Below are 25646 nucleotides of genomic sequence, written 5' to 3' on the forward strand. Positions count from 1 at the left end.
CTTTAGTTCCTCTTTAAAGCAGAATTAAAGTTATTCCTCTTTAACCTGGCCTTGTAGACACTTAATTCCTAATCCTAATTTAATTTTGATTTTGATCATTCTGAATTAGGTGGCTGGTTTATTCCGTTTTTAATTCTGAATGGAATAATTCCTCTTTCGTGTAAACAGCTCACAACACTTAAAGCTGCTTTAAGTTCATTCAGGTTGTTTTGAGCATGCGCAACTTGAGGTGATGACTTGTTTGGTGACGACATAATCCAACATGGCTGTCCGGACTAGAGCCGACATAATAATAACAATAAAATTAATAATAAGAGCCTTAGACATGGATCTATTGAAAAGAGTGGATGGACGGGGGCATAAACGTGGGGAAATTAACACGGACACATGGACTTATTACACACACGGAGCTCAGCAAACGGAGCTGGCTTCACCGGATGGGTGAGACGGAGGAAATGCATCCCCGTACTGCTGCACAGGCTGTAATATCACCAAGTTTATCACCGTAATGATTGTTAGAGCTACTAACTTTACCAGGGAGCAAATATTTATTTCTGGTTATTGTTTTTTGGAGTTTTACTGATCGTGATTTACCGGTGATTAGTTCATGTCTCTCTTCCACTCCGTGAACCAAAGTGTGTTATTGTCAAGCTGCTGCTTCAAAACTACAGTCAAAATAAAGGTAAAAACAGTGCTCATGTGGTCGTCTGTGTTACAGCGACAGTAAAAGGTGTGTTGTTTTTTTTTTTAGATAGATGTGACACGTCAGAGCCTTCCCAACCCCCCAGACCTAAAGCGGAATAAACTGAAGCTGATTAAACCGGTTTTTCATGTAAACCTCAGTTCGGGAATTACTATTTCCATGTAAACACGAAGCAGAACACTTTAATTCAGAATTATTTAATTCAGAATAACTGATTCCGAATTCAAAAACATCATGATACCGTGGCCATTGAATGCACATTGTTAGTTTATAACAAAGGCAATGCAATGTTTTTCATACCATTTCTACAATTCCAGAACTGTCCATCATTAGTGTTGCTGCCGTAATGGAGCATTAAAGGCTTCCTGTAGTGAAATGTTATTGTAAGCTCTACCAAAAGAGCATGTACTGTATACTCGAGGATTAGTCACCTAAAGGAGCATATGGCAGCATTTGTGGAAAAAAAACAAAAACAGTCATTTTAAGTCTTTTAATGCTAATGGGTGATGAAGCGTCTAACACCAAAGACAATGAGCCCACACACATTTCGTGGAGGGTTATGGAGGCTCGGAAGCCGGCAGCAGTCTCTCTGACGTCACTCTTGTGACTTTCTCAAACCGTGGATGCAGACACACAATCCTCCACACAGCACAGGTTAAACCAAAAGACTGATGAGGACTAACCGACCAAGAACTGTGCCGGCGCAACACTGAAAACAAACCAACACCTCTTCCTCTAGGCGCACTAGAGCATGTATGCCCCCTCTGGAAAATCGACACGATCCCGGCCCGATCAGCTGTTTTTAACGCGTCACACAAGGAAGCGGTGGGGACAGTGTTGACAGCTCTGAGGAAGAACACAATCCATCGATCACACACTTTTTTCCTTGTAATGAAGTAGTAATGAAGTAGTGTCAGGGTAACTTGCAACAGCTTACAGGACAAAAGCTCCTAAAAGTGAAACATTCTACAAAAATGATGAAGTGCATCATGTTCATTTTCAAAAGTCAACGGGTAGCGAAAAGAATGACCACGGTACAGCTTAGTTGTTTACGTGTACATTAGTGAAAGCTTTTTCTTGATGTCCAATGTCATGAACTCTCCATAGCGTTGTTCTTTTCAGTGCTGATAGGAGCTAACAGCGGACCACTGGCTCCTTGCTTTAGCTTTAGCATTAGCTTGATTGCTAGCTTCAAATGCTGCATACTCAGCAGTGTGGTCAGGTGGTGAATGAGGCTGAGGCAAGGTAAGGCAAGGCACATTTATTTGTATAGCGCATATTATACACAAGACAACTCAATGTGCTGTACATGATCAAAAAGTGCCACAGAAAACATTTCAGTCGGCAAAAAAATAATCAATAAAATCATCAACAAACACAGTACATCAACCACATGACCAAAAATCTCCCTGTCAATCATACGCAGTAGAGAAAAAGAGTGCCTTTAACAGTTTGTTCCACTTCTTTGCAGCATAACAACTAAACGCAGCTGGGTTCATACCTGTAGTGCTTTGTTTGCAGCCCCACCATGACTTATTTACGCATCATACAAATTGCGATCCTTTGCACTTTTCTTTGAAGAAACGATTGGCGGAAAAGATTGGTTTCATATACAAGGATTGACCGATCCCCCAAAATAAGGGAAATTTGGCGCAGATGAAACAGTACATCCTTAGTTCTCATGGGTATGGAACTATATATATATATATATATATATATATATATATATATGAGTAAGTGACCTTTGTTTTCATGCAACAGTACATATGGACCAATTTTACGTCACTTTTTAATCAGATATTGAGTTTATTCTTTGAACGTCCTTCTCGTGTGCTCATACCTAGTGTTGAGAATCCCTGTTCCCAAAGTTCATCAAAGCACAATAAAACTGAAAACTCTATTTCATCTCACCACGTCATATATGTGAGTTTATTTTGCACCGTACAGTCCAGGTTATATCGAGGGTTACAAACCTCTTCTTTGAACAAAACTAGTTACCGAGTGCGTGCTTATTGCATGTCTACAGGAGAAAGGTCATTGTTGCACAAGGTCATAAAGCCTTGACCAGTCATAACCACAGCCGTGTGATAAATTTCACCAAAGTGCACCAAACACCAGCGAAGAAATTGGATTTCTGCAAAGCGCGTTATCAACGCTAAAGATAACCTCTGGCAAAAGATTAAATTTAGGAGAGGTTGAGAACAAATGTGTGTGATGCTGGTGGAGAGAGTTGCTATTAAGAGAAAACCATCATTTCTCAGCAGTGGAGCAACTAGAGTGTGGATAGTGTTGGGTTTGTTATGAGTTTGTGTGTTATCTCTCTCTGTGTGTTTGGTCAGAGGGCTTCTGATCTAAAAAAAGTATGATCACTTTGGATTGAGTTATGGAAGATTACTCTGTATCCTGTGTTTGACAGGAATTCAGTAAATTAAGTTTGTCAGGGGGGCCACATTATCAACATTTATGTCAGTATTTAAAAGAATGGAGGAGTCAAGCTTTTAAGGGTTTTTGTGTTAATTTTGTATATTTTTTCCCTTTCATTTATGTATATATGTGTTTAAGCAATTTTGTGTATGTTTGTCATTTCAAGTATTCACCTTTTTGTGGTTTTTGAGTCATTTTGGGTATTATTCTGTCATTTTGGGGATTTTAGTTTTCATTTTGTGTATTTTGTAAGTCATTATGTGTGTTTTTGTTAGGATTTCGTGTGTTTGTGTTGTCAATTTGTGTTTTTTTTTGCTCTTTTCTGTTGTTAATTTGTGCTTTTTTGGAGTTGTTTTTGGTAGTTTTGTTGTTTTGTGTATTTTTCTGTCATTTTTAGTGATTCTGTTGGCATTTTGTTCATCTTTAAGTCATGTTTTGTGTATTTTTATGTGATTTTGTAGCCATTTTGTGTGTTTTTGCTGTCATTTTGTGTATTTAAGAACCATTTTGTGAATTTTTTGTCATTACTTTGTGTACTTTTGTTGACATTTTGTGCATTTTACTGTTGTTTTATGTGTTTTTGGAGTAATTTTGTGTGTTGTGTTGGGCTTCATACACCTTTCAACTTTTTAAATTGGAGGTTTTGGGGGATTTCTTTTGTGGACTGCATAAAATTAAACCGAGGGTCGCATTTGGCCCTGGGGCCACCAGATGCCCATGTCTGCTCTAAATCCTTTGGAAAAGATTTCAACTCTGTGTTGCCTTTGTGTTTTAGCCCTGAGGACTTCAGAATGTCTGAAAGGCTGAATATGGTGGGCGTGTAATTAACTGTTGAGGAATCTTTTAAACAAAATTTGTCATCTAATGCCTCTTGTGGGGGTGGGAAAGAAAAAAAAAAAAAAACTAAGAAGGTAGTGGTAAGGTTTAGTTTAGGTTTAGATTGTCTGTGTTTGCTGCAGGAATGGGCGATTGTCCCTGACAGCAACAGGAAAGATTCCTCTAAAAGTCTGAATATATTAAGGTTTCAGCAGTTTTTTAAATTTTAAACTTCTTCTGAGTTCCAATGTGATGCCATGTGTAGCATCAGTACCAATATATTTACATGCCAGTCAGTGTTGAGGTTAGGAAAACTGCTTCACTGCAAAAAAAAAAAGAATTTGTTTGTTTGTTTTTTTGCCGTGTAACATTTACTTGTTTTCTGCTTTGGGTGGCTCTTTCTCTTAACCTTTACAGATGCAGTATGTGTATTAGTTCATTTTGTGTGTAATAGGGTGACACACTGTGTCAGAACGATTGAGCCATCCAGGTTGCAAGCATGCTTTTGATCATTTGCGTCATGAGAATAGATAAATGATGAACTTTTATAGTCAGAGTATTGAAAATTAACACAGTTTATTTATTTTATTCATTTTAAAGCTGTACAATATGATCTTAAAAAAATTATTGCATAATAAACTGGCAATTCATACTATTAGTGATGTCTGTAAAACCATATTCTCTTCCTGTCGTATTCAATTTTTCCACATTTGTGATGCCATTGCATCCACTGGTAATTGAGTAATTAGCTGCTAGGTGGCTATTCATTAGCTGTGGGTTTTTTTGACAATTATTTAGCTCACAAATATATTATCAATGATGTACAGTTTCTTTTGTGGTTGATTTGTTTGTTTGTTGTATTTAAATCCCCATAAGCTATACTGCAAAAGCATTAGCTATTCTTTCTGGGGTCTACATCACATGTACTATCTAAATATACTATATATGCATGACAGTTGCAAAATACAACAAACAGATTAGATAAGGTGTACAAATAACATTCACACAGAAAATAAAATATAACCAAAATCTAACCCAATAACCAAAGCATACAGAATATAGAACAACATTAACCAAAATACACACAACATTGAAATACAAAAATGAATAAATAAAACTATCTGTATGTAAAATATTCAGGTATAAATTTATGCCATACATGAAGTGTAATGTGAAGTTAGAACAACATTACTATATTTACCTCAAAGCATGTGTGGGGAACACATAAAATACTATATTAAAGTATAGAATATTATAAACTGAGGCAAGATTTTGTTCATCCAACTTTAGCCAACTCACGTCTTCCCTTGAGTTAAACACCTTTGGGAAAATATATTTCAATACATTCCCAAGTCAAACTGAAGTTTAAATATGTAGATATTTCCCGTTTTTTTTCCAATAACACAAAATTATATTCAAAGCATTTACAGCTGCAGCAGATTAGTCGTCATTTTATGGTATACATTTCCCCCTGGAGCCATTAGCACAGCTGATGTAGCTTGCAGAACTCCTTTTAAATCAGCATAATTCCCACATTATGATTCACAGCGAATGCTTGGTGTTTCGGCGATGGCTGATCTAAATCCGGAGGAAAATATGCGGCTTGTTTATATGCTCAGTCAATATTGATGTGAATTTGGCTTGGTCGTTTAAAGATGTAGAGGTTTTAAATGTTGCCTTGTCATTGTTTTGATGTTTTTATTTGGTTCTTGTTGCCACCTTCCCTCTCTGGGAAGTAGTAGGAGATAGTGATCGGCTTTCAAAGACAGTGGAGATTAGTGTAATGGAGCTTTAAATCTATACGCAGTAATAGACTGTTTGGATCAGCAAAGACTCCTTGGCTGTGTGTAACGCTCCCAGAATTGATTTATATTGGAATGTATTTTTCCATTAATAACTCTGATGTGATTATACAAGTTGCTCGCCTCCTTTCATAGTATTTTTGGCACGCTTACACCACTTCAAATGCATAATATTTTTTTTTCCCAGCAACTATTTTTGCTGTAATCAAAAATAAAAATTTGCCTTCAAATACCTCAATGATAATATTGTTTCAGCTATTTCCATTTGCACTAGATCCATAACTACACATGTCAAACTCAAGGCCCGCGGGTCAACTTTGGTGCACCAGATCATCTACTCCGACCTGTAGGAAGATTTTGTTCAAAGTACAAATTACTGCAAAACCTAAATTACCATATACGTTGTAGATAAAATATAATACTGCACTACAGTGAAATTACATCTCAGTTATTTTTAAAAAGCTGGAAAATTCTTCAAATTATCCCACAGAATTCTGGCAAATTACATTGGAAATTTCAAAAAAATGAGTTGCAAAGTCAAGGAATTTTCACCAATTTCTGGATTTTGTTGGGATTTGTGCTTTTTTTTTTCCCTTCACAGAATATATTTCTTTAGTTCGGCCCACTTGGGGTCAAACTGGGTCGTATGTGACGCACAGGGGTTTAAATAAGTGGAAATACACCGTTAGGCAACAAAACATTTAAAATCATCAGTATAAACATTTAAAATCATCAACAAACACATTACATCAACAACATGACCAAAGATCTCCCTCTCAATCATTAGCAGTAGAGAAAAAAAAAAGTGCCTTTAACTTTGATTTAAAAATGTTCACATTGGATGCTGACTTCAGCTCTACTGGCAGTTTGTTCCACTTCACACAGTTCCACTCTCTGACCTGTGTCCATACCTGACTAACATCTCACTGATGTATTCTGGACCAAACCCATTTACAGATTTATACACCAGTAGCAGAACTTTAAAGTCTATTCTGAGGCTGACTGAGAGCAAGTGGAGTAATGTGTTCCGACCTCTTTGTTCTGGTTAAGACCCGAGCTGCAGCGTTCTGAACCAACTGTAGCTGTTTGATGCTCTTTTGGGGGATTCCTGACCATTACAATAGTCCAGTCTGCTGGAGATAAAAGCATGGACCAGTTTCTCCTGATCTTTCTGAGTCATTAAACCTAACAAGTCAACCCAAAGTTGACTTGACTTGTTATAATGCTATTAAAATAGTATTTTGATCCCAGTAAAAAAAGAGCCATGCCTAGAACGGGCTAGCACTGGGAGCTGTAGGCTGTTCATTAAAAAAAAAAAAAAATCTAATTCTTTGCCATTATTAAAGGGCCCATGCTAAGCTAAATCAACTTTTTTGTGCTTTAAACATCATAAAGTGCTATTAGGGCTTCATACACATGCCCGAAGTGTTTTTTTCATTGATTCCCTCAATCATTCGTTAGAGGGTGATTTACTGCTTTCTTACTGCAGGGTGAGCTCAAACACCTCGCTCCAATTTGATGACACGTTCCCACTTTGATGACAAAGTGTCATACTTCACCTAAATTTAGCAGCCTGTAGTAGTATTATACAAGTAAGTCCAACAGTAAGGGCCATATACTGGTAGTTGGATAACAAGCCCATCCTGTTCGAGATATCTGCAATTCAGTTCCACCTCGTTAAAACAAACATTACAGATAACTGGAACGTCATACCGCCTTGGCAAATCTACATCACTTTTCCCATTTATGTCTAAGCGGTGCCTCATTAGAGACATCTCATACAGTATTTTGACAAGGCAGAATATGTCAAGGTTGAGGTTTGTGTTGGAAGACCAAGATGCAGAGGAGCAGTGGCGGTTCTGACACAAATTACTCCCCGAGTGGGCAACCTCATTAACTTCACATTTTCCTAAAACAAAATCAAATTATCAAAATCAAAGCAGGCAAGGGGAAAGTTGGGGGCAAACGCCACAGCACATGAGCAAGATAGCAGAGGGAAACACAGTCCAAACACTGCTAAATAGTGAGGGAGGTTTGATTGGGAAAGGGCCACACCTGGGTGCCAATTATGAGGCGCACAGGTGTGGTTCATGTTACACAGAACCTGCCAGAACCTACACAGAATTAAATAAACTAAGACTTACGGAAACAATTAATGGAGGACCATAAAGGGTGAACACAAACAAAAACCAAACAGACCCTGACAGAATGAAAGTTAAAGATATCTAAAATGTCATGTAAATAGCTTAAGATATCGTTATCTCCATAAACTTTAAGATCTCTATGTTGTTAATTTTTGGCATTCAGAAATACATATCGAACAGGCAACATCATGTACCCCATTCACATCAAAGTGACTTAAGCACTATTTGATTAGTTTTACTGACCCCCCAATGTCTGCTTTTTATGTGACGCATTAGCACGGGATAACTGAATCCTGAGATTTGGCTGAAATTTACGGACACCTGAAAACGTGAAACAAGTGTGTGTAGATGTTAAAACAACTTTGCAGGCTTTTGACCACAGCTCGGCGCTGTGTTACTGATAGCGCTAGCCAGCTGTACTAAATAGAAGACTACAAACAGAAGAAGAAGAACAGCGCAAAGCAGGACGCGATCTACAATTTGCGTCTGAGATTGCTCCTTCTCTTTTTGTTGCCGTACGTTACGGGCCGATAAGGTTCTGCTAGCCCGGAACCTAAAAGGTTTTCTAAACAATCCAATGCAGCCTTAGTTCTTCGTCAAAAGTAAATAAACTTGCGTCCCGGTGTCATGGCCTGTGATTATCTCGTAAGCATGCGCACTACCGGAAAATTGATTTGCAAGAAAAAAAACAAAACAATATTCAGTTTTGTTTATTTTTGTTTTTAAAGTGAACGGACAGGTGTTTTATTAGCTTATTGGATTAGGTTAGGGTTAGGGTTGCACGCGCATATTTGCTCATAATCTATCTCAGTACATGGATAAACTCAGACCGTGACACCGGAAACAAAACAACGTGTAATGACGCATAAGATCCCGCCCATTCTGTCCAAATCACAAACCTATTCACATTGCATTAGTATTATCACAGGACCTCTGAGTCCAGCAAAATATAGTAGGTCATTTGTGGGGGAATTTTTACTTTACAAATTACTGACATGGCTGATTCGCACGGGATTAACGTCACAGACATTCTCCGCAATGATTACAAATCGCTTGTGGTCCCTAGGTATAAACTAATCCCATGCGAATAGGGTTATAGTTTAGCATTGGCAAATAGGTGCTTGAGATAAGTTAACTTCGGATAAGCACGTTTAGGCACTAAATGTTCAAACGACTTTTGGTTCCTTCAACAAACAGTGACAACATTTATGTGAAGACCTACCTGCACATGTTAGTGAAAAAGCAGAAAAGGTTTTGAAAATAACAAAAATAATATATATATTTTTAAATAGATACTTAGCGCGAGCATATTGATAATTGTTCGTGCGAAAAAATATTACCGTTTCGAGATATTGTCACACTCCTCGTCATCACAGTGGGAAAACAGCTTTTATATTTATATATTAAAAACCGGGTTAGCAATTGGGGGGTAGGGTTAGGGTTGGGGCATGTTGTTAACCGACTGCATCTTTTAAGTGACATTTACTCGACTATTCTAAACAGATTTAGTCGACTAAAATCTCAATGTTGTTTAGCTGACTGAAACGAGACTATAACAGAAAGTCCCGATGACTACATTACAAAAAGATTATGACTAAAACCAAATAAAAAATGGACTTTCAAAGTGAACACAGAGGTGGGATTAGCAATTGGCCACAATACTAAAACTATTACTACCACCACTAACTACCCTTAGTGCTGCTTCTTCAAATATTAATAGTATTAATGAAATAATACTGCTAATAATGATTATGCAGTGGATGCTAATCTGAAGCCTAGTCAGATTCTCTCACCATGTACTATTAATTACATGTCAAAGCAGTGCTAATTAAACCGGAGGAGGAGGAGCGCTCCTGCCATGTCCTCACCTTCAGGGTATTAGCCGAGTACACTGCTCTGCATTTCAATTAATCAATTAACAAGTCGGAGCCACAGGCAGCTTTTCAACAGATACTGGCTGTTGTTCAATTATTCAGCAGTTTTAATCAGTTGGCTGGGTTTATCAAGCTTAGCATGTATTTTAAACGTGAATAATGTCTTAAATATCAGAAAAGCAAAGTCGTTATTGTGTATGTAATCTATTCATATTTTCAGTCAGTCTGTTCACTATGTTAATGAGGCCGTGATTGCTTTATTTAGTTTCATTTGGTAAGTCAGACCAATCCCTGCTGTTATGTTCAAGCGACTCATCACGGGCGACTGAAGTGACTGCAGTCGCGACAGTCGCGTTCAGCGTGAACGCACCTTTGCCGTGTCAGCTGTTGATGCTAACGCTTGCTGAGGAGGAAGGGGGCGGGAGCTGTAATTGACAGCTGTCAGACAGTCAATCAAACACAATTGCAGTAGGAGCAATAGGCAGATTACTAGTTTCATGTAATGATGTCTTTGCATAGTTACAGTTTTAGCAAATATGACAAAAAGTCACTTTAGCTGTTGCACCTTTAAGTAAGGACGATATGCAAACTTCACTAAAAAATACCAGGTGCTTTAAACTGTGTAATACAGTCAGCCTCCTCATATTGGAAATAAAAACTAGTTATAAATACAGTTACCAATAGAGATTATAAAGGCTTAACCGTGTTACAGTAGAATTTGCGGTTGACCTCATTTGGAGACATGATTTATTGCTCTGGTTGAATGATGGAGTCCAGGAGAAGCATTGATGATTTTATAAAAAAAGTTTATTCTAAACTAGGTAAAAAAGTACCTCCCCCCAGGAGATAGAGATAGAGGGAGATGGAGGAGGTGAGGACAGAGGGTGAAAAAGAAAGACAGTTTCTTCTTTGGGTCTAAACAACCAGTTCCGGTTGTCATAGAGACGGAGGGGTGTGCGTTTATGTGTTTGTGTGTGTGAATGAATGTGTATGGCGTGTGTATGTGTGACATGTGACTGTGTGAGCATGTGAGTGCGCACACAGAGTGCCTATGCGTCCTTGTGCGATTATTGTTTTGGGGAGATATCGTGTGCTTTGGACAAGGCAGTCTGACCCAGAAAAGTTGAAGACATGAAAATCACACAATGGAAAGTTACCCAAGGCTTAAGGATTAAAATATATGAGTAAATATATTATTAAGCCTAACTAATAATTTCGCCCCCCACAACCGGAAATATCACAAATTTACATCTACATCATATTTTACTTGCCATCACTTTTTCTTTTTTTGTATTGGAGGTAGGTAGGTCAAAAGGTTTTCATCTGATAATTTCATTGACATGAATGTTTTTTTTTTTTTTCTCAGAACTATTGACCCAAATAGATCAAAATATTACATTATTTTAAGAAAGGTGGTCAAAATTGATCACTCAGATCCTGAATAATAAGTGCACATAACAGGTGAAATGATGTAACATTGTTTTCTGACTGAAAACAATACCTGTTCTAGTCACACATGGCTTTATGAACAGGCACAACAAGGATGCCATATGATGGGCCCTATCTAACTTGTTGTGAAAATCGCAGAGCAGCATGTCTTTGAAATACAAAAGTAGAGAAGTTTAAAGTTTTAATAGATGTCTGAAAAAAGACGATTAGGTATAGGGATGCAGCGAATATTCGGTAACCAAATATATTCAGCCGAATATTGCATAAAAAGCCACATTCGGCCTTTGGTGAAGTGAGTTAAAGACCGAGTAGTAGCGTGTGACACATTAAAACAACGTGCAGTGATTTTGAGTCGGAAAAGTGTGTGCGCGTTGCTGCAGAACCAGAGCAGCAGCAGCTCCTCCTTTCTGCCCATCGCTCTCCATTGTCCGTCACCGCTTTAAAAGTTGAAAGACGTTCAATTGCACAACGGAGTCCGTTGTTAGCGCTGTGAGCTAACATCCCCATCGTTTCCTCCTCAGTTCACAAGCGATGTCGGGTCTCGCTGCATAGACTGGTGTAGCATTAGCACGGAGTGCTAACAGCTGATGTGCATAAACAATGGGTCGGTGGCTCCAAGCAGTGACTCCCAACATCAGCAGCAGAAAAAGTAGCGCAGTTTGGGCGTCCAGTAGTGCAGTTTGCATTTACGTACATTGTAATAAAGAATAATATATATTCTACATCAGGGCCGTGCAGAGATCTTTGGAGGGGCAGGTGCTCAAAGTTAAAAGGGGGCACATTGAGTGCAAATTTGAATCTATATTAAACCGCAGTATTTTTTTTAGCTGTTAGATTGTTGGAGAGGGAGGAACTTACATTCTAGGAGGCGTGTTAGGTCACCTGTCAACGTGGGCAAATTCCGACTCGCCCGTTTGGAGCTGACTGAGGAAACAGAACTTTGGCCCTCTGAATGAGGCTAAAGGGATGTATTTCACTGTAGCAAAACCATTATAAAGTGATTTTTTTCATCATACCTCCCCTTTAATGCACTTTTGTTTTGTTTTATTTGAAGGTAAATGAAAACCTTTGTTGTGCTTTTTTTGAAAAGCAAAGGCTACTGGAATATTTAAAAAATGTCAGAATTTTCATTAAACATTTACTTAATAGTGAATAGTGAAAAACTTAACAACCGCATTCGGTTTTAGGTATTTGGCCTAGCGTTTATATTTTATTCGGCTTTTCATTTCGGTGCATCCCTAATTAGGTATTATTTTATTCCCAGTTTTCTGCATTGTGCGCTGTCTGTAATTGACAGGAGGAATCCTTTGATCAAACTAAAACGCTTTTTGAGACTTCTCTCAAGTATGTTGATGGGAGTTGGCCTCTGTTCTTCGTCATTAATAGACTCTCAGTTCAAGCTTTGCAACAAAAACTCTGGCATTTCTGAATAAACAATATCATTTGAAAATGTATTTTTCTCGACTAAAACTTAAACCATCATGTTTGGTGGAAAAAAAAAAATCAAAGTCGAGGACTAAAAATGTGGATTAGTCAGATGCGCTTTGGCATTTTGTGCTTGAGGTGAATGATTGTTAGCATTCTGGAGCAAAAACAACCGTTGCTGGAGCCTCATTATCTCGCTCACCACCTACATGCTCAGAATGCCTAAATATGTCATCTCTCATCCCGCCAAGATTCACTGAACTCTGGATTTGTAGCGCTCACGGCGTCCTGAAGAGCAGAACCTTCTTCTTTTCACTGCCGTTTTCTGAGGTGATGGATGGACTTCATCAGTATTCAGGGTCGACAACTCTGTCACGGACTTTGTGGACACTTTGTTATTCAGTCGAACAGAAAACAACCAGACCATATAGGTGAATGAGCCATGGTCTATGTCTCTCTGTCGCTTCAGTGCTAAGTATTAGCTTGCCTGCCATGTCAACAGTGAGTAATTACACTCGACACTGCCAGGAGTTGATTTTAAAAAAAATCATTTCAGATCTAGAATTACTGTCAGAATCCCAGTTTGTTCAACCTAAAGAGACGCTTTAATCCGTTTTAAATCCTCTTCTTGTAGCTGAATTGATGCATTTGATGGAAGGATCTTTTGCTGAGATGAAAAGTTTGTCCCGTCACTCACAACATAATGGCCTCTTGCTCTTTAAAGGTGGACACTTGCCTTGCACAGATAACTTTCCTCACATCAGGATGAACCATCATCAAACCCATTCTGACCGTTATTTAAGCTGCTGAAATTTCATCCTTGTGTACTTCCTTCCTTAAATGTCATTCCTCAGCTTTGTATTTATGTGCCATCCACGGTAATCTCATATTTATGGAGGCCCAGACACAGTATGGTAAAAAGAAAATTAAATTGGCTACAAAATAAGTATAATGTGTGCACAAAATACAAATATAGAATATTAATATCATTCTCGTTGGTTAGTGTGGGTAGTTGCTGCATGCTGTGTTGCTTTAATGTATGTGTTAATGTGTAAAGTGTTAATATGTGAGTAAGTGTGTATGCAGCTCTGTGTGTGCGGATGCGTCACATGCATAATGTATGGACTCCCTGTTCTAAGCAGGAAATCACGTGTTTTTGCACGTTGTCAATAATATGTATTATTATTGCATTTTACAATTTACAATCAAGCAATGAACCGGTGTGTACGGAAGCGGATTAGGGACAATTTTGAGGGAGAAAATTATTTTGGATCAAATGAAGAATAAAGTCGAAATCTCAAGATTAAAGTTGAAATTTCGAGAATAGAGTTGAACATAATGTCTAGATTGAAGTCGAAAGAGACGAGATTAAAGTTGAAAATTAAAAAATGAACTCAAAATACTGTATTGTGATAAAAGTTGAAGGTTTGCTAATGAAGTCAAACCCATGGAAGCGGACTATGGCCAATTCACCATATGACAACAGTCTCCAGACAAGAAAATCCTGAATTTCGAGATGAAATGGTGAACTATTACGTTGTTTTTGGCTGTACCAATTGGTCAAACAGTGAGACACATCTAGAATTTTATAGATTTTTGCCTCGTAGGTCCTGGTCTAGCTTGGCTAGCGACAAGCGCCTCCTTTCCTCTGATTACTTGTGAGATTGTTCTCCCTGATTTGTTATGATTTTCGGCAGTCTGTAAAACTCCAAATGTGTCTCACTGTTTGAAAGATTTTGTCTCAAAATTCAGGATTTTCTAGTCTGCGTGCTGTTTGTAGACCTGCTGCTTTATCTCCAAAATGGCGATTTTCCCTCGATAGCCACAGACGGACTGAATGTTCCACCTCTTCCAAACTGATTTTTCCTTCTGAACAGATTACGTTTTTGGCAATATCTCTTCAAAGACCTTAAAGAGATTACAACGTGTGTTCATGAGCTAAAAAAGAAAAAAATCTCTGTTGTTTAAACTCAACTTTGAAGTAGAGTTTAATGCATTCATCGATGCACGGCATTTTGTAGGCGGTCACGATCTGCTGTTTGTTGTCATATGGTGAATTGGCCCTCATCAGCTTCATCAGCAGACCTTCGTCTTTTATCACGATATTGTATTTTGACTTTAATCTCGACATTTCCACTTCATTCTTGATATGCCCAAAAGTCTTTCCTCCATCAAAATTGACCCTAATCCGCTGTCGTACGTGTGCAATATGGTCCATTTAAAAAATTAAACACTTCAAGTTGCTTTACCAGGCTATCGATCCTGAGCACATGAGAAAAAAAAAGATCATTTGTCCACTGCATTAACCACTCGGCCGACAGACCAATGGCCATTAATTACTAATTAGTCCACACGTTGTGCTTATTTTGTGGCCACAGTTGATTATTTTTAGCACGTCATGTCTGGTGCTCCGTACATGTTTACTATTTTTAAGTGAAAAAACTATCAGTTACTTCAGTTTGTTTGGTGTAGTAGAGCTTTTCATGACATTAAAAGCAGTGAGAGAGAGAGTGTTGGTTTCCTTCCAATCTCCAAAAACCCATATGTTAGGTTAATTCGGTGTCTCTAAATTGGCTGTAGTGAATGGAAGTGTGAATGTGATTGTTAAAGACTGGTCTCCTGTGCAGAAAATGAGTAAATGGATGAAAGAAAATAGAGGCATTAGTGTTTAAAAGTTCTCCGGTTGTTTAAAATTCAAGAGAGTGTTCTGTCCTAAGCAGCCACAGTCTGTTGAGGTTCACTGGCAGCAAAGCCAGCAGGTATTCAGCATTTAGCTTGGTTTTTCCTCAGAGCTGTCTGTGTTTGTGCTCCACTAGTCACACTGTCTGGAATGTGCCCACTTTAATGCCAAAGCTGGGCTGAGGGAAACCAGTGCAGTGTTTTTTTTTTTTTTAAACTGCATCACTATCATTTTCTCCTCTTGAGTGTTGCCTCAGCAATGCTGTCCTCTCACCACACATTATCCCTGCAAGGATTACAGCACTCTGTGATAGAGAGCGTCCCTTTCATTACAGCTCTCAGATTACTGCATTTCACCTGCTTTTTACTCAGGGAGCTGCTCCACCACCCACGGTAACAAGTGTTTCTCTATCAGGAGGAAATGCTATTTACTAAATCACGAACCCTTTCTTTTTTCACCTTTACATTAACGTTTTGTTGAGATTGTTTTTAAAAATGTAGCCAAAACCCTTTAGCGCAGAGCAGATCTAATATCATTCGCACAAAGTTTCTATTTTCCATAGGGCTGCACGATTATGACAAAAATGATAATCACGATTATTTTTATGAATATTGTAATGACGATTATAATCACAACTATTTATCATATTAGGAGAAAAAAAATCACTACTTTTAAACAAACAATATGTGCACAGTTTATAGTGCAAAATGAAGCTCTAAATTACAATTATATACTTTTTTTTTTTTAATTAACCCAAGAATTTAAAATGTACCAAAGACTAATTTATTAAATATATTATTACAGAGTATAGAGCCCGTCTTTTAAAAGCAAATATTGCCGGCAATCAGGTTAATTTAATTGTGTCAACCAAAATCGGGATCACGATTAAAATTTGATTATTTGTTCAACCCTAGTTGTTCATCAATTATAGAGTTGGTGAAGTTGGTGAACACTATCACACTGACAGACAATCCCATGCACACACTAATTAAAGACACATATCATCATACAAACACATGCATGTGTGAGTGAGGCATATACTGACAGCTTGTCAAAGTTCTTTCACAGTGATGTTGATGAGTTCAGTTCTCTGTGGCTCAGGGGTAGAAACTGTCCTTCATTCTGGAGGTTCACAACGTAAATGTTCCTTAGAGTCTTCCAGGAGGACAGAGTAGAACTTTCCTGGAAGCTGTTCTCTCTGCAGAGGGAGCGAGCACTGAAGACGTTCTCTTCTTCAGGCAGTGTGCGTTTGATCTTTGTTTGTTTATTTACTCTGAAGCGATCTGCTGTCTGAAGCTTTAGAGTTGGCATTCCCCGCAGTCAAAAGCTTTCAATCAAACAATGGTTAAAAAAGACAGAAGAAGCTCCAAGAAGCTCTGCTGACCCGATCAGTCAGAACATGCGACATTCATTCTTAAAGGCTGGGACTTGAACTGAAAAACATATTGTATTAGCACAGCATCATGGTAGTCTAGTGGTTAGCACTTCTGTCTTACAGGAAGTAGGTCCTCGGTTTGACTCCCTGGGTGATTTCCTGGTAATTTACTGTGTGGAGTTTACAATGGGTTTTTTTGCAACATTTTCCTTCCACAGTCACTTCATGCATTCCTATTCTGTCTTCATTTGAGTATCTCCACAGGTTTACTATTTTTCAGGAAATAGAAATGTGTTACTTTAACATTCGTAAATGAAGGAAAAATATTGTTTTTGAACAAAGTTGTACAAATGTAATGTACTTTTAAAAATGCAATAACCTGGGCAATATATCGAGATTTACGATATATCAAGATTTCTATTCTGACTATAAAGAAAATGACAATATATTTTTATTTTATAGCTTATTTTGTATTAAAATACTTAAGAATCACTGCTTTTGCTACTTCTCCGAACAGCATGAAAAGTACAGTTGGATGGATTGTTGAGTGTCTGTGTGGCTTTTTGCATCAGCAAATTTCACCCGAAATAGTTTTTTCGGTAAGACTTTATTAAGTTAAACATATTGAGATTTATATTGCATGTATATCACCATTTTGAAAGAAAAACATTGAGATATGAATTTTGGTCCATATCGCCCTGCCCTTTGCAATAGGATTTGTTTCAAGGGGTTTGAAAGAAATTAAGCGAGTAGTTGCTTTAATAAATAAGTGGGAAACAAAAAGTTCAAAAAGTAATGCAGTGAAATCATATGCAGATCAAAATCAAAAATGTAAAATGTGTTTAAGTTAACAAAAACCACTTACAAGGATAGCCTAGACAACTGGATGCTAATTTGCTCAATGAGAGAAAAAAATTACCTTCTTAAAGGTGCGGTCCGCAACTCTTAAAAAAGTGACTTTTTGTCACATTTGCTTAAGCTGTCACTATGTAAGGACAGCTTTACGTGAAACTAGTAGTTTGTGTGAAAAAAACAGACTAATTGAGTCCCCCCTGCTGCTCCTGCAGCTTTTGGCAGATTGCCAGAATGCACCGCGACCGAGCAAAAAGAACCAATCAGAGCCAGGATTGTGTTTGATGGGCTGTCTGACAGCTGTTGCTCACAGACCCCACCCCTTTCCCGGAGCTAGAGCGCCGTCTTTTTTTACAGTGTATGGTCTGGAGAAGTAGAAGATGGAATTGGTGACTTTTCTGCTTGAAAGGTAATTAGTGCAGCTTGATTTACATTATGTTTGATTTGTAATTGTTAGAACTCTGTGGTGCAGCAGCCTCCGTTTGAGCTGCTGTAAGTGAGGCTGAGCTGAGGTGTGTCCACATAGAGCGAGAGAAGCGCTTCAGTAATATGCTTTTAACAGAGCATGTTATATTACTGTGATGTTGCTGTCGGACTAACATTAGCTTGTTAGCTTCTCTGAGGGAGGGACTTTGGGAAGTTTGGAGGCAGGGCAAGAGAGTAGTGGGGAGGGAGGGGGGAGAGAGAGATCTGAGAGTTGCGAGCTGCACCTTTAAGGGGAAACTGAGCTAATATTTAAAGTTATGCTACCTTATTCCATATAAAGAACATTTCTCTGAACTTTTCTATTACCTGCACATATTCCTTGCGGGACAACATGCAATATGGGGAATTGGGAAAGATAACCTTGACGGAAAGGACACGATGGGTCAGGAGGATGTAACAGCATGTAATATTATTATACTTTCTGTCACTTCATATAAGTGAGAATTCACACAGTTTGACAGCAGCTGTCCTTAGTTTACTTTTGGAAAAATGTTTCCTCATAGAAGTGATACACTAGGCCTGGGCACAATAAAGAATATTAGCACTCTGTGTTTGTAAGCATTGGAATGTTACTTTCTTTTCTTTTAGGCCATAGTTTTTCTCTTTTTTTCTTGCCTGACTTCATAACAACAAAAGGCACAAAAAAGGTAAAATTTGACAATTTTCTAAAGTTTTTTTTTCTGTTTTCTTTTCATACCGAGCAGCTTACGTAGTTTAATTTGTATTTGTTGCTCTGACTGATCGAATCATGAATTCACTGGTTAAATAAGGCTACAACAATGCATTTTGTTTGCAAAATGAAACAGATAAAAAAGAGCTCTCCTCTTCTTTTCAGACTTTTGGCACATGCCATGTTTGCCAGCACAGAACATAACACTCCCAAAAGACAAGCAGAGATGGTGATAATGTCTGATAACACCCATTAAGACTCCCAGAGGTAGGGCTGTAACGATTAATCGTAAGGCAGTTAAAAATCGATTCATAGGTATCACGGTTGATATCGTATTTCTGAACATTGAATCGCAGGATGGAAAACTAAAGCCCAGTTGTGTGAAATTGTGCAAGAAAAAGTTTGTGGATCAATGGAGCTCTTCCTCCTCCAGCCTTCCAGCGGAGCTTTATCACCTCATTGCTAACTATGTAGAAGCTAGCACCTCAGTGCTTACTATGTAGCAGCTAGCATGGACAGCGGTCCTACGTACACTACCGAGTGGCCAATCCACACTGGACAAGATGACAGGGTTCAGAGCCAAAATGAATAAGTCCATGAGTGAAAAATGAACAAAGTCAGTGGATAAATGATTGTAGTGGACAGTCGACCACTATCGGTGGTAGAGGATGTGGGCGGGGCTACTACTACTACCAGAAGTGATTAGATTGCAATATTTTATTTTATGATGAACAATGTTATTTTTGATGTGGTAATTTATAGCACTGTGATTAATGGGTCAGTTTTATTTATTATATATCATTTGAAGGAGAGAAAAAGCAACAAGTTTGGTGTTCAATAATTGTATTGATCATAAAAGTGTTCTTACTGTTTATGATGTGCTAACTTATAGAACACATCAATATTTCCCCTGATGGTCTAAAGGTGTCAGTAGCCCTTGGGTCTAGTCTCACATACAGAAGAATGGAAATGGTTCAAGTCTGTTAAAAACAACCAATACATGACATTATAAAGCCACTTTGTTATACATAAATATTTCAATCTGCCACAATAATGTCATTTAAATGAAAATACCTCAAGCTGAGAGCATTTCTCAGCAATTTTTAGGTGAGATAGAAAAGCATAATTCATACAGAGCATAATTCATTAATTACACAATATTTTTAATTCATTGAAAGCACTACTTTTAACCACTTCACCATATTTCATGCTTATTATTTGCCAATTTAACCACATTCACGATTTGTCAAGATTATTTGCCAGTTTAAACTAATTGTTCCTACTTTTTAAATTACATTACATCGTGGGCTGAAACGGTTGAGAACCACTGCGTTAGGGGAGAAAAAGCCAAAAGTAGCACATATTGTGCAGCTGTTTGTTAATAAATGTGCCTGTGTGGCATTTTTCATCAGCAAATTTAACCTAGAATTGTCTTGTTGTTAAGACTTTGTTGAGTTAAAAAAAAAAATAAAGATTTATATTATATATTGCCATTTTGAGTAAAAATATTTAGATATTAATTAATTTATTTGACAGGGACAATGCACATTAATGAACATCTGCATTGAAACAACAAAAACAGACGTAAACATGCCGGATTAAAGCCACAGGACTCATTTTGCTTCATATCAACCAGCCCTGGCTTTGGAGTTTGGTTACATGTTTGCAGAACTGGAAACCTCACTACAAACTAGAACAAATCTGCACATCCCCCATAATACAGCTTGAGCTCGTATTTTAAACATTTAGGTATGGTTTAGGTGTGGTTTATGCACAATAAACCTTGCATAATTTTACGCTTTAAGTCGATTTTCTCTCATTTTCCCTCCTGTATTTACAGAGATAGCGTTTTGTGCACACAGTAAAAACATTCCTTTGTAAAGGCATTGACAGGGGATCAACATGAATGCTGCTGCTGCTGCTGCTGCTGCTGCTGTGCGTTGCATTTGGCTTTCAGATAGTGTTTGGAAAGCACTGACAATGTAAATAGAAAAACACTGTCCTGTTGGAGATATAAAAGAATAAATAACTTTCAAGTTTCTAAAGTGTGTTTACGAAACTCTGGCCACTTTTGTTTTCCGTCACCGAATAAACAAATATTTTTGCTCTCCTTACTGGGTTGAATGAATTACTTTGTAAAAGAAAGATCTCAGACTGACAACCGTCTTTAGGAATATGAATATTTGATGGACAGGAATAGCACAAAGAAGACCTTGTCCTATTTAGACGAAGTACACTGATGTTGACAGTAATCAAAGCTTTGTGGGCCCAGATTGAACTACAGTGTGAATCATGGTAATTGGCTCTCATCTCTGCTGTGGAAAACAACATTCATTACCTGTAGATTGATGCAGCTGTAGATTAGCTGAGGAAGAAGGCTGTAAATATTAATGAGAATGTGTATGTATGAGGATATGATTACACAGCAGAAACCGGAGACTCATCACATAAAAAATACTTCCCCCCCCCAACTTGTTTTTATGTTTAATGCACAAGCATCCATTCAAGCTGTGTACTTTTAACTTGGTCCCTTTTATGAAGTTGTTAGCGTTAGCGCTCAGCCCAATCTTGTGTCTCAGTGGGTTAGCTTAGCTTGCCTTAGTCCAGTTTCCAGTTCATAATCGTTGCTGGCAGGTACATTTCTGTCAACGTGTTTGTGGGAACTTGGGGTGGATCTGGCAGCGGAACTTGGACTGGTTCACGTTGTTGGGTGGGTGTCTCTTTAACAGACTTAACCAAGTAGCGGTCCGTGAAGTATTGCAGCACTGCAGCTTCAGGTAGGCTGACATAAGCAGCGCTGTCTGTGTGTGTGAGGAGCGGGAGGGGGAGCGGTAGCAACGCAGAGCTCCCATGAATGGTGCTCCAGAGAATAACAAGTTGGGGGCACTTATGGTCCATGGAACAAGGTTTTTAGGGGCATTCTTGGTTAAATTGAGGGCCAAATGGCCCGTGGCCCTCTCTAATTTCCAACACTGCACGCACTTACATATGTCATCAATGGGAATTTATTGTTTCTATCGTGGGATGGCATATTCTTACTGGTGGGATTGTTTTTGAAGATAAATCGTAAACAATAACATACTGCACCATCTTAATGTCCATACACAACACATCAGAATGTTGTCACTTGAAAAGCAAGGTAAAAATTAGAAGAAGAAGAAGAAGAAGAAGAAGAAGAAGAAGAAGAAGAAGAACTCTAAAGTGTCGCCATTAAAACAGAAGAAGAAGAAGAAGAAGTGCTGCCTTGGCAATTTGTGCCATTCTCTGTGGAGAAGCTTTAAAAAAGAAAAGGCAGCGATGTGTGTGGACCAGGAACTGGCTGGGCAGACGTGGACAGTATGGTCTATTAATTCTATAGTGGTCCTACAGTGTTCGTGCATGCGCAGTGTGAAAGTTTGAGGTAAGCCAGTTTGTGACACTGCTTCAACAGTCCGGGCGACCAGAATTTCAAACAGGTTTGATTTTCTCGTGACCATACGATTGCTGATTGGGAGCTGGTCGTGAGGTGTTAATCGCTTTTCATGACCCCATGTATACGACAACGATGCATTTAGCCGAGACTTGGCCTGATCCCAAAAATAGACACACGGGTGAAAAATTGGCTCAAAATAGGCCAAAAAAATCACACAGTGTGTGCCAGTCTTTCTGAGTGGTATCTCCTCTTTTAACTTGATTACATCAGTTATCAACCAAGACTAGGAACCATTTGAAGGATTACTGTGACAATACTAGGATATATCCCTCAACAGCAACCCTGTAATGGGTCATACGTTTTGTATCTACAAAACACCACCAAATCACAAGCAGAGAAACAACATTTAATGGGCACAGCTTGAAACGACCAGAGCTGTACAACAGAAGTCCAAAATGCTGGACCGTCATGTGATTCATGTAAGACTGAATTTTGTCCCATTGATTCCTAGTGACATAACTGGGATTTTTAGTAATTTCTCATCAATAACTACATTGATTGACAATACACCGTACACCGTCATATGTATGTGTATATACAATATATGTTTATGTAAATAAACATATATTGTTCCATAAATATTTTTTTTTCCTAACGTAAATTTGTATTAATGATTAGTGTAAACAGCAAACTTACCTGCTTTTTTGACAAAGTTAAGACCAACATTAATTTGGTTAAAAAATGTGTTAATATGTATTATATTCAGTATGTATTGCTTTGAATTTTCTTTTAATTGTGAGTCATTTTGTCTGTTTATGTGGTATTTCCTTATTTTATGAGTTTTTGTTGTTATTTTGTGTGTTTTTGTTGTTATTTTGTGTGTTTTTTGGAGTCTTTATCTGTGTATTTGGTATTTCCTTATTTTTCATGTGTTTTTGGAGTCATTTTCAGTTTATTTGTTGTTATTTTTGTGAGTTTATGGCGTCATTTTCTGTGTTTTTGTTGTTATTTTGTCAATTTGTTTGAGTCATGTTGTCTGTGTATTTAAGGGAGCTTAATAATTGATGTCATCATTTGCGACACCCTGAACTGAAATGCGCCTTTCTTTTGTAACTGTTCTCAATTTTGTGTTTTTTGTAATATCTGTGTTCCTCACTATAGAAGCTATCTTATCTGCTTTTTTTGACGTAGTTGAGGCCAACATGAATTTGGTTAAAAATGTATGTATTGTATACAGTATGTATTGCTTTGAATTTTCTTTAAAAAAAAAAAAAAGGGGTCATTCAAAAACACCACACGTTAATAGGTTTAGATACGCCAATAATAATAATAATAATAATGATAATAATAATATCCAATATGATTATTTAAATGTTCAAAAGTGCATCACAAACTGTCTCATCTGCTGTAGCTTCAATGTGCTATAGTAAATATAGTAAACTGAACACTTCCGGGACAAAATGTGAGGCTCCACGAGCCGCCATTGCTGTAAAAAAAATCAAACTATTGGAGTGACCTTTTCCTAGCTGCATCGTCCAAATCCTAACCAGCGGATTCCAGCTAGCCCCGCTCTAAAGCTTTAACATAATTAAGCAACAACGTGTCCAGCTGCCCTGGTCGGACTTTATCTCATACACGTCTAAGGTATTCATACAGGCACACACATACACCCAATGCAAATCTTTTTTATTGTGTACTTCAGTACTATGAGTAAGCTGATGTGTAACATTTCTGCAAAGAAATGTCAGCACCGTTGCTACAAGCCAATTTCCCTGCAGTGCCAAATAAAGTCACAAATGTGACGCACTGTGTCATAACAAATTAAAATCCGTGATTCAGTGGGGAAGGTTTAGGCGTGCTGCGCTGCTCTCTGTGTGTTTTATTAAAAAGCTGCCTGTCCGACTGAATGAAGCCTCAAAGATGGGACGAGGACGGTCAGATTAAAAGCAGCCCAGTGAGGCTTTGATGCAGGAAAAGGTGATAATTTGGATCCACGCGGCAGCTCCAACTCCTGCTGCTTCAAATGATTTGTCCGCTTTTACACTTTGGCGAAGAGATGAACAATAAATCCTCTCCTGCTGTTTTAGATGTCATGATACCCTCAAAGTGGCATCTTTACAACCCACTCGTCATTGTGTCAGACTGCTGAAGGCTTTGTACTGTAATTTAGTTTCTTTAAACACTGGGGCTTTGGGTGCACTGTCAAAGGCTTGTTTTCACTTGACTAATATTGATAACACTGTTCAGCTGAACGAGGTCATAAAATCTAATGAAGAGATTAATCCTTGTGTGGCTGCCCATTGTCGATTTTTCATCCCCCTTAATTTGGACATCAGAAAAAGAATGAGAACGATTTCTTTTTCATAATTGCTGACATCTCTGGACCAAGGACAACAAATATAATTAGCCTCATTCTTTGAGTCTACAGTTATTGATAATCATACAAAATGCAGGACTGAAGGCCCAATTAACCCAGTCATGCAGTGTATGTTTTGGTCATTGAATTTTCCATTCAGAAAAGGAAATTGAAAATCAAAAAACCAGTGGTTATTTGATTTTTGTTTTCAAATCTAAAAACTAAAATTGAAATTCAAGACATAGTTCTTCATCAGGGTGAAGAAGGGATAAAAAAAAAGAAAAAAACATTTAAAAATCGGTTGATTTTTAATTTTTATAACCAAAAATCTGAAATATCAGAGGACATAAAACAAAAAAGGTGAGTTTTTTTGTTTTTTTCAAGATAAGAGCACATATGAAGACGCTGCTGTTTTTCTGGTGCCAAAATATATGAATTATGGCAAAACAAGGCTTGTCATCTGCAGAAATTGCTACAAAAATATCTCACCAAAGTGGGAGTTTTTCAGCAAGAGAGGAGATTTTGCACAGAAAATGGTTTAATCCGACTCACTGATATATATATATATATGGCTATAACATATGTAATATGTGCAATATATTTAGAGCAATTTTGTGCAGGTGACAAACCGTGTTTTCTCATTCCAAAAACATTTTAAACAGCAGGCCAAAAATAAAGTCATTCCTGTCCTCACATGTGCTCTTCTATTTTGAAAAGAAGAACTTTCGAGTGCGCATCGTACTGATATTGTATATGTACATGCACGCACATGCGCATTACCAGAAAATGAATTTTTGCTGAAAAAAATCATTCATTTTTGTTTTCAAAGTGAACGGACACGTGTTTTATTTGTTCATTGGATTATGTTAGGGTTAGGGTTTGGATTATAATCTCAGTACGGAGGTAAACTCAGACCGACACCGGTCTCACCATAACATAAAAAGAAATGGGCGTTTTTTTCTCTAGTATTTCTGTTTTTTGGTTTTAGACACAAAAATTGAAAATCAACAGATTTTCAAATGTTTGTTTATCCCTTCTTGACCCTGATGAAGAAATATGCCTTGAATTTGGAAAACGGAAATCAAATAACCAACAATGCAGCTGCATCTCTTTCACCCACCATTAGATTCTTCTTAGTGGCTCTAGCTTTGGGAAACACCCACACTTACCAAATATGA

At 37.9% G+C, this 25646-nt stretch overlaps 1 protein-coding gene across 3 annotated transcripts in view; it reads left to right on the forward strand.

The window, feature by feature from the left end:
* Positions 1-25646, forward strand: part of LOC114479192 (contactin-associated protein-like 4) — a 128236-nt gene that overhangs the window by 15633 nt on the left and 86957 nt on the right. The gene's annotated exons all lie outside the window — the stretch shown is intronic.

Source organism: Gouania willdenowi, chromosome 17 (assembly GCF_900634775.1).
Source record: "Gouania willdenowi chromosome 17, fGouWil2.1, whole genome shotgun sequence".
In the NCBI taxonomy this organism is placed as follows: domain Eukaryota; kingdom Metazoa; phylum Chordata; class Actinopteri; order Blenniiformes; family Gobiesocidae; genus Gouania; species Gouania willdenowi.